General features: G+C 54.9%; 1 protein-coding gene across 1 annotated transcript in view; it reads right to left on the reverse strand.

Moving 5' to 3' along the window:
- LOC147094894 (3 beta-hydroxysteroid dehydrogenase type 7-like) overlaps nucleotides 1-15391 on the reverse strand; it is a 107686-nt gene that overhangs the window by 20555 nt on the left and 71740 nt on the right. The window lies entirely within an intron of this gene.

Consider the following 15391-nt stretch of genomic DNA (forward strand, 5'->3'; position numbering starts at 1 on the left):
AGAGGGAGAGAGAGAGGGAGGGAGGGAGAGAGAGAGAGAGAGAGAGGTGGAGAGAGGGGGAGAGAGGGGGAGAGAGGGGGAGAGAGGGAGAGCGAGAGAGGGTGAGACAGACAGAGAGAGAGAAAGAGAGAGCCAGAGAGAGGGAGAGAGTGGAGAGATATTTAATGAGACACCGAGAAAGGGAGGCAAAGAGAGTTTAACAGTAATAATTTGAGACACAATAAAAGGCCATTTCGCCCATCACATCAGAGCCATCTACACTAATCCCACTGCCCCGCTCTCTCCCCATAGCCCTGTATCAATCCCCAAACTAATCCCACTGCCCTGCTCTCTCCCCATAGCCCTGTATCAATCCCCAAACTAATCCCACTGACCCGCTCACTCCCCATAGCCCTGTATCAATCCCCAAACTAATCCCACTGACCCGCTCTCTCCCCATAGCGCTGCATCAATCCCCAAACTAATCCCACTGACCCGCTCTCTCCCCATAGCCCTGTATCAATCCCCAAACTAATCCCACTGCCCCGCACTCTCCCCATAGCCATGTATCAATCCCCAAACTAATCCCACTGCCCTGCTCTCTCCCCATAGCCCTGTATCAATCCCCAAACTAATCCCACTGCCCCGCACTCTCCCCATAGCCATGTATCAATCCCCAAACTAGTCCCACTGCCCCGCTCTCATCCCATAGCCATGTATCAATCCCCAAACTAATCCCACAGCCCCGCTCTCTCGCCATAGTCCTGTATTAATCCCCAAACTAATCCCACTGCCCCGCTCTCTCCCCATAGCCCTGTATCAATCCCCAAACTAATCCCATTGCCCCGCTCTCTCCCCATAGCACTGTATCAATCCCCAAACTAATCCCACTGCCCCGCTCTCTCCTCATAGCCCTGTATCAATCCCCAAACTAATCTCACTGCCCCGCTCTCTCCCCATAGCCCTTTATCAATCCCCAAACTAATCTCACTGCCCCGCTCTCTCCCCATAGCCCTGTATCAATTCCCAAACTAATCCCACTGCCCCGCTCTCTCCCCATAGACCTGTATCAATTCCCAAACTAATCCCACTGCCCCGCTCTCTCCCCAAAGCCCTGTATCAATCCTCAAACTAATCCCATTGCCCCGCTCTCTCCCCATAGCCAAGTATCAATCCCCAAACTAATCCCATTGCCCCGCTCTCTCCCCATAGCCCTGTATCAATCCCCAAACTAATGCCACTGCCCCGCTCTCTCCCCACAGCCCTGTATCAATCCCCAAAACTAATCCCACTGCCCCGCTCTCTCTCCATAGCCCTGTATCAATCCCCAAACTAATCTCACTGCCCCGCTCTCTCCCAATAGCCCTGTATCAATCCCCAAACTAATCCCACTGCCCCGCTCTCTCCCCATAGCCCTCTATCAATAACCAAACTAATCCCACTGCCCCGCTCTCTCCCCATAGCCCTCTATCAATCCCCAAACTAATCTCACTGCCCAGCTCTATCCCCATAGCCCTATATCAATTCCCAAACTAATCCCACTGCCCCGCTCTCTCCCCATAGCCCTGTATCAATTCCCAAACTAATCCCACTGCCCCGCTCTCTCCCCATAGCCCTGTATCAATCCACAAACTAATCCCACTGCCCCGCTCTCATCATAGCCCTGTATCAATCCCCAAACTAATCCCATTGCCCCGCTCTCTCCCCATAGCCATGTATCAATCCCCAAACTAATCCCACTGCCCCGCTCTCTCCCCATAGCCATGTATCAATCCCCAAACTAATCCCACTGCCCCGCTCTATCCCCATAGCCCAGTATCGATCCCCAAACTAATCTCACTGCCCCGCTCTCTCCCCACAGCCCTGCATCAATCCCCAAACTAATTCCACTGCCCCGCTCTCTCCCCATAGCCCTGTATCAATCCCCAAACTAATCCCACTGCCCCGCTCTCTCCCCATAGCCCTGTATCAATCCCCAAACTAATCCCACTGCCCCGCTCTCTCCCCATAGCCCTGTATCAATCCACAAACTAATCCCACTGCCCCGCTCTCTCCCCATACCCCTGTATCAATCCCCAAACTAATCCCACAGCCCCGCTCTCTCCCCATAGCCCTGTATCAATCCCCAAACTAATCTCACTGCCGCGCTCTCTCCCCATAGCCCTGTATCAATCCCCAAACTAACCCCACTGCCCCGCTCTCTCCCCATAGCCCAGAATCAATCCCCAACTAATCCCACTGAACCGCTCTCTCCCCATAGCCCTGTATCAATCCCCAAACTAATCTCACTGCACCGCTTTCTCCCCATAGCCCTGTATCAATCCCCAAACTAATCCCACAGGCCCGCTCTCTCCCCATAGCCCTGTATCAATCCCCAAACTAATCCCACTGCCCCGCTCTCTCCCCATAGCCCAGTACCAATCCCCAAACTAATCTCACAGCCTCGCTCTCTCCCCATAGCCCTGTATCAATCCCCAAACTAAGCCCACTGCCCCGCTCGCTCCCCATAGCCCTGTATCAATCCCCAACTAATCCCACTGCCCCGCTCTCTCCCCATAGCCCTGTATCAATCCCCAAACTAATCCCACTGCCCCGCTCTCGCCCCATAGGCCTGTATCAATCCGCAAACTAACCCCACTGCCCCGCTCTCTCCCCATAGCCCAGTATCAATCCCGAAACTAATCTCACAGCCTCTCTCTCTCCCCATAGCCCTGTATCAATCCCCAAACTAATCCCACTGCCCCGCTCTCTCCCCATAGCCGTGTATCAATCCCGAAACTAATCCCACTGCCCCGCTCTCTCCCCATTGCCCTGTATCAATCCCCAAACTAATCTCACTGCCCCGCTCTCTCCCCATAGCCCTGTATCAATCCCCAAACTAATCTCACTGCCCCGCTCTCTCCCCACAGCCATGTATCAATCCCCAAACTAATCTCACTGCCCCGCGCTCTCCCCATAGCCCTGTATCAATCTCCAAACGAATCCCACTGCCCCGCTCTCTCCCCATAGCCCTGTTTCAATCCCCAAACAAATCCCACTGCCCCGCTCTCTCCCCATAGCCCTGTATCAATCCACAAACTAATCCCATTGCCCCGCTCTCTCCCTATAGCCCTGTATCAATCCCCAAACTAATCCCACTGCCCCACTCTCTCCCCATAGCCCAATATCAATTCCCAAACTAATCCCACTGCCCCGCTCTCTCCCCATAGCCCTGTATCAATTCCCAAAGTAATCCCACTGCCCCGCTGTCTCCCCATAGCCCTGTATCAATCCACAAACTAATCCCACTGCCCCGCTCTCTCCCCATAGCCCTGTATCAATCCACAAACTAATCCCATTGCCCCGCTCTCTCCCTATAGCCCTGTATCAATCCCCAAACTAATCCCACTGCCCCGCTCTCTCCCCATAGCCCAATATCAATTCCCAAACTAATCCCACTGCCCCGCTCTCTCCCCATAGCCCTGTATCAATTCCCAAAGTAATCCCACTGCCCCGCTGTCTCCCCATAGCCCTGTATCAATCCACAAACTAATCCCACTGCCCCGCTCTCTCCCCATAGCCCTGTATCAATCCCCAAACTAATCCCACTGCCCCGCTCTCTCCCCATAGCCCTGTATCAATCCACAAACTAATCCCACTGCCCCGCTCTCTCCCCATACCCCTGTATCAATCCCCAAACTAACCCCACTGCCCCGCTCTCTCCCCATAGCCCAGAATCAATCCCCAACTAATCTCACTGACCCGCTCTCTCCCCATAGCCCTGTATCAATCCCCAAACTAATCTCAGTGCCCCGCTCTCTCCCCATAGCCCTGTATCAAACCCCAAACTAACCGCACTGCCCCGCTCTCTCCCCATAGCCCAGTATCAATCCCCAAACTAATCTCACTGCCCCGCTCTCTCCCCATAGTCCTGTATCAATCCCCAAACTAATCCCACTGCCCCGCTCTCTCCCCATGGCCCTGTATCAATCCCCAAACTAACCCCACTGCCCCGCTCTCTCCCGATAGCCCAGTATCAATCCCCAAACTAATCTCGCAGCATCGCTCTCTCCCCATAGCCCTGTATCAATCCCCAAACTAATCCCACTGCCCCGCTCTCTCCCCATAGCCGTGTATCAATCCCCAAACTAATCCCACTGGCCCGCTCTCTCCCCATTGCCCTGTATCAATCCCCAAACTAATCTCACTGCCCCGCTCTCTCCCCATACCCCTGTATCAATCCTCAAACTAATCCCACTGCCCCGCTCTCTCCCCATAGCCCTGTATCAATCCACAAACTAATCTCACTGCCCCGCTCTCTCCCCATAGCCCTGTATCAATCCCCAAACTAACCCCACTGCCCCGCTCTCACCCCATAGCCCAGTATCAAACCCCAAGCTAATCTCACTGCCCCGCTCTCTCCCCATAGCCCTGTATTAATCCCCAAACTAATCCCACTGCCCCGATCTCTCCCCATAGCCCTGTATCAATCCCCAAACGAATCCCACTGCCCCGCTCTCTCCTCATTGCCCTGTATCAATCCCCAAACTAATCTCACTGCCCCGCTCTCTCCCCATAGCCCTGTATCAATCCGCAAACTAATCTCAATGCCCCGCTCTCTCCCCATAGCCCTGTATCAATCCCCAAACTAATCCCACTGCCCCGCTCTCTCCCCATAGCCCTGTATCAATCCCCAACTAATCCCACTGCCCCGCTCTCTCCCCATATCCCTGTATCAATCCCCAACTAATCCCACTGCCCCGCTCTCTCCCCAAAGTCCTGTATCCATCCCCAAACTAATCCCACTGCCCCGCTCTCCCCCATAGTCCTGTATCCATCCCCAAACTAATCCCACTGCCCCGCTCTCTCCCCATAGTCCTGTATCAATCCACAAACTAATCCCACTGCCCCACTCTCTCCCCATAGCCCTGTATCAATCCCCAACTAATCCCACTGCCCCGCTCTCTCCCCGTAGCCCTGTATCAATCCCCAAACTAATCCCGCTGCCCCGCTCTCTCCCCGTAGCCCTGTATCAATCCCCAAACTAATCCCACTGCCCCGCTCTATCCCCATAGCCCTGTATCAATCCCCAAACTAATCCCACTGCCCCGCTCTCTCCCCATCGCCCTGTATCAATCCCCAAACTAATCCCACTGCCCCGCTCTCTCCCCATAGCCCTGTATCGATCCCCAAACTAATCCCACTGCCCCGCTCTCTCCCCATAGTCCTCTATCAATCCCCAAACTAATCCCGCTGCCCCGCTCTCTCCCCATAGCCCTGTATCAATCCCCAAACTAATCCCGCTGCCCCGCTCTCTCCCCATAGCCCTGTATCAATCCCCAACTAATCCCACTGCCCCGCTCTCTCCCCATAGCCCTGTATCAATCCCCAAACTAATCCCGCTGCCCCGCTCTCTCCCCATAGCCCTGTATCAATCCCCAAACTAATCCCACTGCCCCGCTCTCTCCCCATAGTCCTGTATCAATCCCTAAACTAATCCCGCTGCCCCGCTCTCTCCCCATAGCCCTGTATCAATCCCCAAACTAATCCCGCTGCCCCGCTCTCTCCCCATAGCCCTGTATCAATCCCCAAACTAATCCCGCTGCCCCGCTCTCTCCCCATAGTCCTGTATCAATCCCGAAACTAATCCCACTGCCGCGCTCTCTCCCCAGAGTCCTGTATCAATCCCCAAACTAATCCCACTGCCCCGCTCTCTCCCCATAGCCCTGTATCAATTCCCAACTAATCCAACTGCCCCGCTCTCTCCCCATAGCCCTGTATCAATTCCCAACTAATCCCACTGCCCCGCTCTCTCCCCATAGCCCTGTATCAATTCCCAACTAATCTCACTGCCCCGCTCTCTCCCCATAGCCCTGTATCAATTCCCAACTAATCCCACTGACCCGCTCTCTCCCCATAGCCCTGTATCAATCCCCAAACTAATCCAACTGCCCCGCTCTCTCCCCATAGCCCTGTATCAATCCCCAAACTAACCCCCCCTGCCCCGCTCTCTCCCCATAGCCCTGTATAAATCCCCAAACTAACTCCACAGCCCCGCTCTCTCCCCATAGTCCTGTATCAATCCCCAAACTAATCCCACTGCCCCGCTGTCCCCCCATAGCCCTGCATCAATCCCCAACTAATCCCGCTCTCTCCCCATAGCCCAGTAGCAATCCCCAAACTAATCTCACTGCCCCGGTCTCTCCCCATAGCCCTGTATCAATCCCCAAACTAACCCCACTGCCCCGCTGTCTCCCCATAGCCCTGTATCAATCCCCAAACTAATCTCACTGCCCCGCTCTCTCCCCACAGCCCTGTATCAATCCCCAAAACTAATCCCACTGCCCCGCTCTCTCCCCATAGCCCTGTATCAATCCCCAAACTAATCTCACTGCCCCGCTCTCTCCCAATAGCCCTGTATCAATCCCCAAACTAATCCCACTGCCCCGCTCTCTCCCCATAGCCCTCTATCAATAACCAAACTAATCCCACTGCCCCGCTCTCTCCCCATAGCCCTCTATCAATCCCCAAACTAATCTCACTGCCCAGCTCTATCCCCATAGCCCTATATCAATTCCCAAACTAATCCCACTGCCCCGCTCTCTCCCCATAGCCCTGTATCAATTCCCAAACTAATCCCACTGCCCCGCTCTCTCCCCATAGCCCTGTATCAATCCACAAACTAATCCCACTGCCCCGCTCTCATCACAGCCCTGTATCAATCCCCAAACTAATCCCATTGCCCCGCTCTCTCCCCATAGCCATGTATCAATCCCCAAACTAATCCAACTGCCCCGCTCTCTCCCCATAGCCATGTATCAATCCCCAAACTAATCCCACTGCCCCGCTCTCTCCCCATAGCCCAGTATCGATCCCCAAACTAATCTCACTGCCCCGCTCTCTCCCCACAGCCCTGCATCAATCCCCAAACTAATTCCACTGCCCCGCTCTCTCCCCATAGCCCTGTATCAATCCCCAAACTAATCCCACTGCCCCGCTCTCTCCCCATAGCCCTGTATCAATCCCCAAACTAATCCCACTGCCCCGCTCTCTCCCCATAGCCCTGTATCAATCCCCAAACTAATCCCACAGCCCCGCTCTCTCCCCATAGCCCTGTATCAATCCCCAAACTAATCTCACTGCCGCGCTCTCTCCCCATAGCCCTGTATCAATCCCCAAACTAACCCCACTGCCCCGCTCTCTCCCCATAGCCCAGAATCAATCCCCAAACTAATCCCACAGGCCCGCTCTCTCCCCATAGCCCTGTATCAATCCCCAAACTAATCCCACTGCCCCGCTCACTCCCCATAGCCCAGTACCAATCCCCAAACTAATCTCACAGCCTCGCTCTCTCCCCATAGCCCTGTATCAATCCCCAAACTAAGCCCACTGCCCCGCTCGCTCCCCATAGCCCTGTATCAATCCCCAACTAATCCCACTGCCCCGCTCTCTCCCCATAGCCCTGTATCAATCCCCAAACTAATCCCACTGCCCCGCTCTCGCCCCATAGGCCTGTATCAATCGCCAAACTAACCCCACTGCCCCGCTCTCTCCCCATAGCCCAGTATCAATCCCGAAACTAATCTCACAGCCTCTCTCTCTCCCCATAGCCCTGTATCAATCCCCAAACTAATCCCACTGCCCCGCTCTCTCCCCATAGCCGTGTATCAATCCCGAAACTAATCCCACTGCCCCGCTCTCTCCCCATTGCCCTGTATCAATCCCCAAACTAATCTCACTGCCCCGCTCTCTCCCCATAGCCCTGTATCAATCCCCAAACTAATCTCACTGCCCCGCTCTCTCCCCACAGCCATGTATCAATCCCCAAACTAATCTCACTGCCCCGCGCTCTCCCCATAGCCCTGTATCAATCTCCAAACGAATCCCACTGCCCCGCTCTCTCCCCATAGCCCTGTTTCAATCCACAAACAAATCCCACTGCCCCGCTCTCTCCCCATAGCCCTGTATCAATCCACAAACTAATCCCATTGCCCCGCTCTCTCCCTATAGCCCTGTATCAATCCCCAAACTAATCCCACTGCCCCACTCTCTCCCCATAGCCCAATATCAATTCCCAAACTAATCCCACTGCCCCGCTCTCTCCCCATAGCCCTGTATCAATTCCCAAAGTAATCCCACTGCCCCGCTGTCTCCCCATAGCCCTGTATCAATCCACAAACTAATCCCACTGCCCCGCTCTCTCCCCATAGCCCTGTATCAATCCACAAACTAATCCCATTGCCCCGCTCTCTCCCTATAGCCCTGTATCAATCCCCAAACTAATCCCACTGCCCCGCTCTCTCCCCATAGCCCAATATCAATTCCCAAACTAATCCCACTGCCCCGCTCTCTCCCCATAGCCCTGTATCAATTCCCAAAGTAATCCCACTGCCCCGCTGTCTCCCCATAGCCCTGTATCAATCCACAAACTAATCCCACTGCCCCGCTCTCTCCCCATAGCCCTGTATCAATCCCCAAACTAATCCCACTGCCCCGCTCTCTCCCCATAGCCCTGTATCAATCCACAAACTAATCCCACTGCCCCGCTCTATCCCCGTAGCCCTGTATCAATCCCCAAACTAATCCCACTGCCCCGCTCTCTCCCCATAGCCCTGTATCAATCCCCAAACTAATCCCACTGCCCCGCTCTCTCCCCATAGCCCTGTATCAATCCACAAACTAATCCCACTGCCCCGCTCTCTCCCCATACCCCTGTATCAATCCCCAAACTAATCCCACAGCCCCGCTCTTTCCCCATAGCCCTGTATCAATCCCCAAACTAATCTCACTGCCCCGCTCTCTCCCCATACCCCTGTATCAATTCCCAAACTAATCCCACTGCCCCGCTCTCTCCCCATAGCCCTGTATCAATTCCCAAACTAATCCCACTGCCCCGCTCTCTCCCCATAGCCCTGTATCAATCCACAAACTAATCCCACTGCTCCGCTCTCATCACAGCCCTGTATCAATCCCCAAACTAATCCCATTGCCCCGCTCTCTCCCCATAGCCATGTATCAATCCCCAAACTAATCCCACTGCCCCGCTCTCTCCCCATAGCCATGTATCAATCCCCAAACTAATCCCACTGCCCCGCTCTCTCCCCATAGCCCAGTATCGATCCCCAAACTAATCTCACTGCCCCGCTCTCTCCCCACAGCCCTGCATCAATCCCCAAACTAATTCCACTGCCCCGCTCTCTCCCCATAGCCCTGTATCAATCCCCAAACTAATCCCACTGCCCCGCTCTCTCCCCATAGCCCTGTATCAATCCCCAAACTAATCCCACTGCCCCGCTCTCTCCCCATAGCCCTGTATCAATCCACAAACTAATCCCACTGCCCCGCTCTCTCCCCATACCCCTGTATCAATCCCCATACTAATCCCACAGCCCCGCTCTCTCCCCATAGCCCTGTATCAATCCCCAAACTAATCTCACTGCCGCGCTCTCTCCCCATAGCCCTGTATCAATCCCCAAACAAACCCCACTGCCCCGCTCTCTCCCCATAGCCCAGAATCAATCCCCAACTAATCCCACTGAACCGCTCTCTCCCCATAGCCCTGTATCAATCCCCAAACTAATCTCACTGCACCGCTTTCTCCCCATAGCCCTGTATCAATCCCCAAACTAATCCCACAGGCCCGCTCTCTCCCCATAGCCCTGTATCAATCCCCAAACTAATCCCACTGCCCCGCTCTCTCCCCATAGCCCAGTACCAATCCCCAAACTAATCTCACAGCCTCGCTCTCTCCCCATAGCCCTGTATCAATCCCCAAACTAAGCCCACTGCCCCGCTCGCTCCCCATAGCCCTGTATCAATCCCCAACTAATCCCACTGCCCCGCTCTCTCCCCATAGCCCTGTATCAATCCCCAAACTAATCCCACTGCCCCGCTCTCGCCCCATAGGCCTGTATCAATCCCCAAACTAACCCCACTGCCCCGCTCTCTCCCCATAGCCCAGTATCAATCCCGAAACTAATCCCACAGCCTCTCTCTCTCCCCATAGCCCTGTATCAATCCCCAAACTAATCTCACTGCCGCGCTCTCTCCCCATAGCCCTGTATCAATCCCCAAACGAACCCCACTGCCCCGCTCTCTCCCCATAGCCCAGAATCAATCCCCAACTAATCCCACTGAACCGCTCTCTCCCCATAGCCCTGTATCAATCCCCAAACTAATCTCACTGCACCGCTTTCTCCCCATAGCCCTGTATCAATCCCCAAACTAATCCCACAGGCCCGCTCTCTCCCCATAGCCCTGTATCAATCCCCAAACTAATCCCACTGCCCCGCTCTCTCCCCATAGCCCAGTACCAATCCCCAAACTAATCTCACAGCCTCGCTCTCTCCCCATAGCCCTGTATCAATCCCCAAACTAAGCCCACTGCCCCGCTCGCTCCCCATAGCCCTGTATCAATCCCCAACTAATCCCACTGCCCCGCTCTCTCCCCATAGCCCTGTATCAATCCCCAAACTAATCCCACTGCCCCGCTCTCGCCCCATAGGCCTGTATCAATCCCCAAACTAACCCCACTGCCCCGCTCTCTCCCCATAGCCCAGTATCAATCCCGAAACTAATGTCACAGCCTCTCTCTCTCCCCATAGCCCTGTATCAATCCCCAAACTAATCCCACTGCCCCGCTCTCTCCCCATAGCCGTGTATCAATCCCGAAACTAATCCCACTGCCCCGCTCTCTCCCCATTGCCCTGTATCAACCCCAAACTAATCTCACTGCCCCGCTCTCTCCCCATAGCCCTGTATCAATCCCCAAACTAATCTCACTGCCCCGCTCTCTCCCCACAGCCATGTATCAATCCCCAAACTAATCTCACTGCCCCGCGCTCTCCCCATAGCCCTGTATCAATCTCCAAACGAATCCCACTGCCCCGCTCTCTCCCCATAGCCCTGTTTCAATCCCCAAACAAATCCCACTGGCCCGCTCTCTCCCCATAGCCCTGTATCAATCCACAAACGAATCCCATTGCCCCGCTCTCTCCCTATAGCCCTGTATCAATCCCCAAACTAATCCCACTGCCCCACTCTCTCCCCATAGCCCAATATCAATTCCCAAACTAATCCCACTGCCCCGCTCTCTCCCCATAGCCCTGTATCAATTCCCAAAGTAATCCCACTGCCCCGCTGTCTCCCCATAGCCCTGTATCAATCCACAAACTAATCCCACTGCCCCGCTCTCTCCCCATAGCCCTGTATCAATCCACAAACTAATCCCATTGCCCCGCTCTCTCCCGATAGCCCTGTATCAATCCCCAAACTAATCCCACTGCCCCGCTCTCTCCCCATAGCCCAATATCAATTCCCAAACTAATCCCACTGCCCCGCTCTCTCCCCATAGCCCTGTATCAATTCCCAAAGTAATCCCACTGCCCCGCTGTCTCCCCATAGCCCTGTATCAATCCACAAACTAATCCCACTGCCCCGCTCTCTCCCCATAGCCCTGTATCAATCCCCAAACTAATCCCACTGCCCCGCTCTCTCCCCATAGCCCTGTATCAATCCACAAACTAATCCCACTGCCCCGCTCTATCCCCGTAGCCCTGTATCAATCCCCAAACTAATCCCACTGCCCCGCTCTCTCCCCATAGCCCTGTATCAATCCCCAAACTAATCCCACTGCCCCGCTCTCTCCCCATAGCCCTGTATCAATCCACAAACTAATCCCACTGCCCCGCTCTCTCCCCATACCCCTGTATCAATCCCCAAACTAATCCCACAGCCCCGCTCTCTCCCCATAGCCCTGTATCAATCCCCAAACTAATCTCACTGCCGCGCTCTCTCCCCATAGCCCTGTATCAATCCCCAAACTAACCCCACTGCCCCGCTCTCTCCCCATAGCCCAGAATCAATCCCCAACTAATCCCACTGAACCGCTCTCTCCCCATAGCCCTGTATCAATCCCCAAACTAATCTCACTGCACCGCTTTCTCCCCATAGCCCTGTATCAATCCCCAAACTAATCCCACAGGCCCGCTCTCTCCCCATAGCCCTGTATCAATCCCCAAACTAATCCCACTGCCCCGCTCTCTCCCCATAGCCCAGTACCAATCCCCAAACTAATCTCACAGCCTCGCTCTCTCCCCATAGCCCTGTATCAATCCCCAAACTAAGCCCACTGCCCCGCTCGCTCCCCATAGCCCTGTATCAATCCCCAACTAATCCCACTGCCCCGCTCTCTCCCCATAGCCCTGTATCAATCCCCAAACTAATCCCACTGCCCCGCTCTCGCCCCATAGGCCTGTATCAATCCCCAAACTAACCCCACTGCCCCGCTCTCTCCCCATAGCCCAGTATCAATCCCCAAACTAATCTCACAGCCTCTCTCTCTCCCCATAGCCCTGTATCAATCCACAAACTAATCCCACTGCCCCGCTCTCTCCCCATAGCCGTGTATCAATCCCGAAACTAATCCCACTGCCCCGCTCTCTCCCCATTGCCCTGTATCAATCCCCAAACTAATCTCACTGCCCCGCTCTCTCCCCATAGCCCTGTATCAATCCCCAAACTAATCTCACTGCCCCGCTCTCTCCCCACAGCCATGTATCAATCCCCAAACTAATCTCACTGCCCCGCGCTCTCCCCATAGCCCTGTATCAATCTCCAAACGAATCCCACTGCCCCGCTCTCTCCCCATAGCCCTGTTTCAATCCCCAAACAAATCCCACTGCCCCGCTCTCTCCCCATAGCCCTGTATCAATCCACAAACTAATCCCATTGCCCCGCTCTCTCCCTATAGCCCTGTATCAATCCCCAAACTAATCCCACTGCCCCACTCTCTCCCCATAGCCCAATATCAATTCCCAAACTAATCCCACTGCCCCGCTCTCTCCCCATAGCCCTGTATCAATTCCCAAAGTAATCCCACTGCCCCGCTGTCTCCCCATAGCCCTGTATCAATCCACAAACTAATCCCACTGCCCCGCTCTCTCCCCATAGCCCGATATCAATCCACAAACTAATCCCATTGCCCCGCTCTCTCCCTATAGCCCTGTATCAATCCCCAAACTAATCCCACTGCCCCGCTCTCTCCCCATAGCCCAATATCAATTCCCAAACTAATCCCACTGCCCCGCTCTCTCCCCATAGCCCTGTATCAATTCCCAAAGTAATCCCACTGCCCTGCTGCCTCCCCATAGCCCTGTATCAATCCACAAACTAATCCCACTGCCCCGCTCTCTCCCCATAGCCCTGTATCAATCCCCAAACTAATCCCACTGCCCCGCTCTCTCCCCATAGCCCTGTATCAATCCACAAACTAATCCCACTGCCCCGCTCTCTCCCCATACCCCTGTATCAATCCCCAAACTAATCCCACAGCCCCGCTCTCTCCCCATAGCCCTGTATCTATCCCCAAACTAATCTCACTGCCGCGCTCTCTCCCCATAGCCCTGTATCAATCCCCAAACTAACCCCACTGCCCCGCTCTCTCCCCATAGCCCAGAATCAATCCCCAACTAATCCCACTGACCCGCTCTCTCCCCATAGCCCTGTATCAATCCCCAAACTAACCCCACTGCCCCGCTCTCTCCCGATAGCCCAGTATCAATCCCCAAACTAATCTCGCAGCATCGCTCTCTCCCCATAGCCCTGTATCAATCCCCAAACTAATCCCACTGCCCCGCTCTCTCCCCATAGCCGTGTATCAATCCCCAAACTAATCCCACTGGCCCGCTCTCTCCCCATTGCCCTGTATCAATCCCCAAACTAATCTCACTGCCCCGCTCTCTCCCCATACCCCTGTATCAATCCTCAAACTAATCCCACTGCCCCGCTCTCTCCCCATAGCCCTGTATCAATCCTCAAACTAATCTCACTGCCCCGCTCTCTCCGCATAGCCCTGTATCAATCCCCAAACTAACCCCACTGCCCCGCTCTCACCCCATAGCCCAGTATCAAACCCCAAGCTAATCTCACTGCCCCGCTCTCTCCCCATAGCCCTGTATTAATCCCCAAACTAATCCCACTGCCCCGATCTCTCCCCATAGCCCTGTATCAATCCCCAAACGAATCCCACTGCCCCGCTCTCTCCTCATTGCCCTGTATCAATCCCCAAACTAATCTCACTGCCCCGCTCTCTCCCCATAGCCCTGTATCAATCCGCAAACTAATCTCAATGCCCCGCTCTCTCCCCATAGCCCTGTATCAATCCCCAAACTAATCCCACTGCCCCGCTCTCTCCCCATAGCCCTGTATCAATCCCCAACTAATCCCACTGCCCCGCTCTCTCCCCATATCCCTGTATCAATCCCCAACTAATCCCACTGCCCCGCTCTCTCCCCATAGTCCTGTATCCATCCCCAAACTAATCCCACTGCCCCGCTCTCTCCCCATAGTCCTGTATCCATCCCCAAACTAATCCCACTGCCCCGCTCTCACCCCGTAGCCCTGTATCAATCCCCAAACTAATCCCGCTGCCCCGCTCTCTCCCCGTAGCCCTGTATCAATCCCCAAACTAGTCCCACTGCCCCGCTCCATCCCCATAGCCCTGTATCAATCCCCAAACTAATCCCACTGCCCCGCTCTCTCCCCATCGCCCTGTATCAATCCCCAAACTAATCCCACTGCCCCGCTCTCTCCCCATAGCCCTGTATCAATCCCCAAACTAATCCCACTGCCCCGCTCTCTCCCCATAGTCCTCTATCAATCCCCAAACTAATCCCAATGCCCCGCTCTCTCCCCATAGTCCTGTATCAACCCCCAAACTAATCTCACTGCCCTGCTCTCCCCCATAGCCCTGTATCAATCCCCAACTAATCCCACTGCCCCGCTCTCTCCCCATAGCCCTGTATCAATCCCCAAACTAATCCCGCTGCCCCGCTCTCTCCCCATAGCCCTGTATCAATCCCCAAATTAATCCCGCTGCCCCGCTCTCTCCCCATAGCCCTGTTTCAATCCACAACTAATCCCACTGCCCCGCTCTATCCCCGTAGCCCTGTATCAATCCCCAAACTAATCCCGCTGCCCCGCTCTCTCCCCGTAGCCCTGTATCAATCCCCAAACTAATCCCAATGCCCCGCTCTCTCCCCATAGTCCTGTATCAACCCCCAAACGAATCCCACTGCCCTGCTCTCCCCCCATAGCCCTGTATCAATCCCCAACTAATCCCACTGCCCCGCTCTCTCCCCATAGCCCTGTATCCATCCCCAAACTAATCCCGCTGCCCCGCTCTCTCCCCATAGCCCTGTATCAATCCCCAAACTAATCCCACTGCCCCGCTCTCTCCCCATAGTCCTGTATCAATCCCTAAACTAATCCCGCTGCCCCGCTCTCTCCCCATAGCCCTGTATCAATCCCCAAACTAATCCCGCTGCCCCGCTCTCTCCCCAGAGCCCTGTATCAATCCCCAAACTAATCCCGCTGCCCCGCTCTCTCCCCATAGCCCTGTATCAATTCCCAACTAATCCAACTGCCCCGCTCT

The sequence above is a fragment of the Somniosus microcephalus genome, unplaced genomic scaffold, assembly GCF_052327205.1.
Source record: "Somniosus microcephalus isolate GS21.2 unplaced genomic scaffold, FLI_Smic_1.0 unresolved_chr1, whole genome shotgun sequence".
In the NCBI taxonomy this organism is placed as follows: domain Eukaryota; kingdom Metazoa; phylum Chordata; class Chondrichthyes; order Squaliformes; family Somniosidae; genus Somniosus; species Somniosus microcephalus.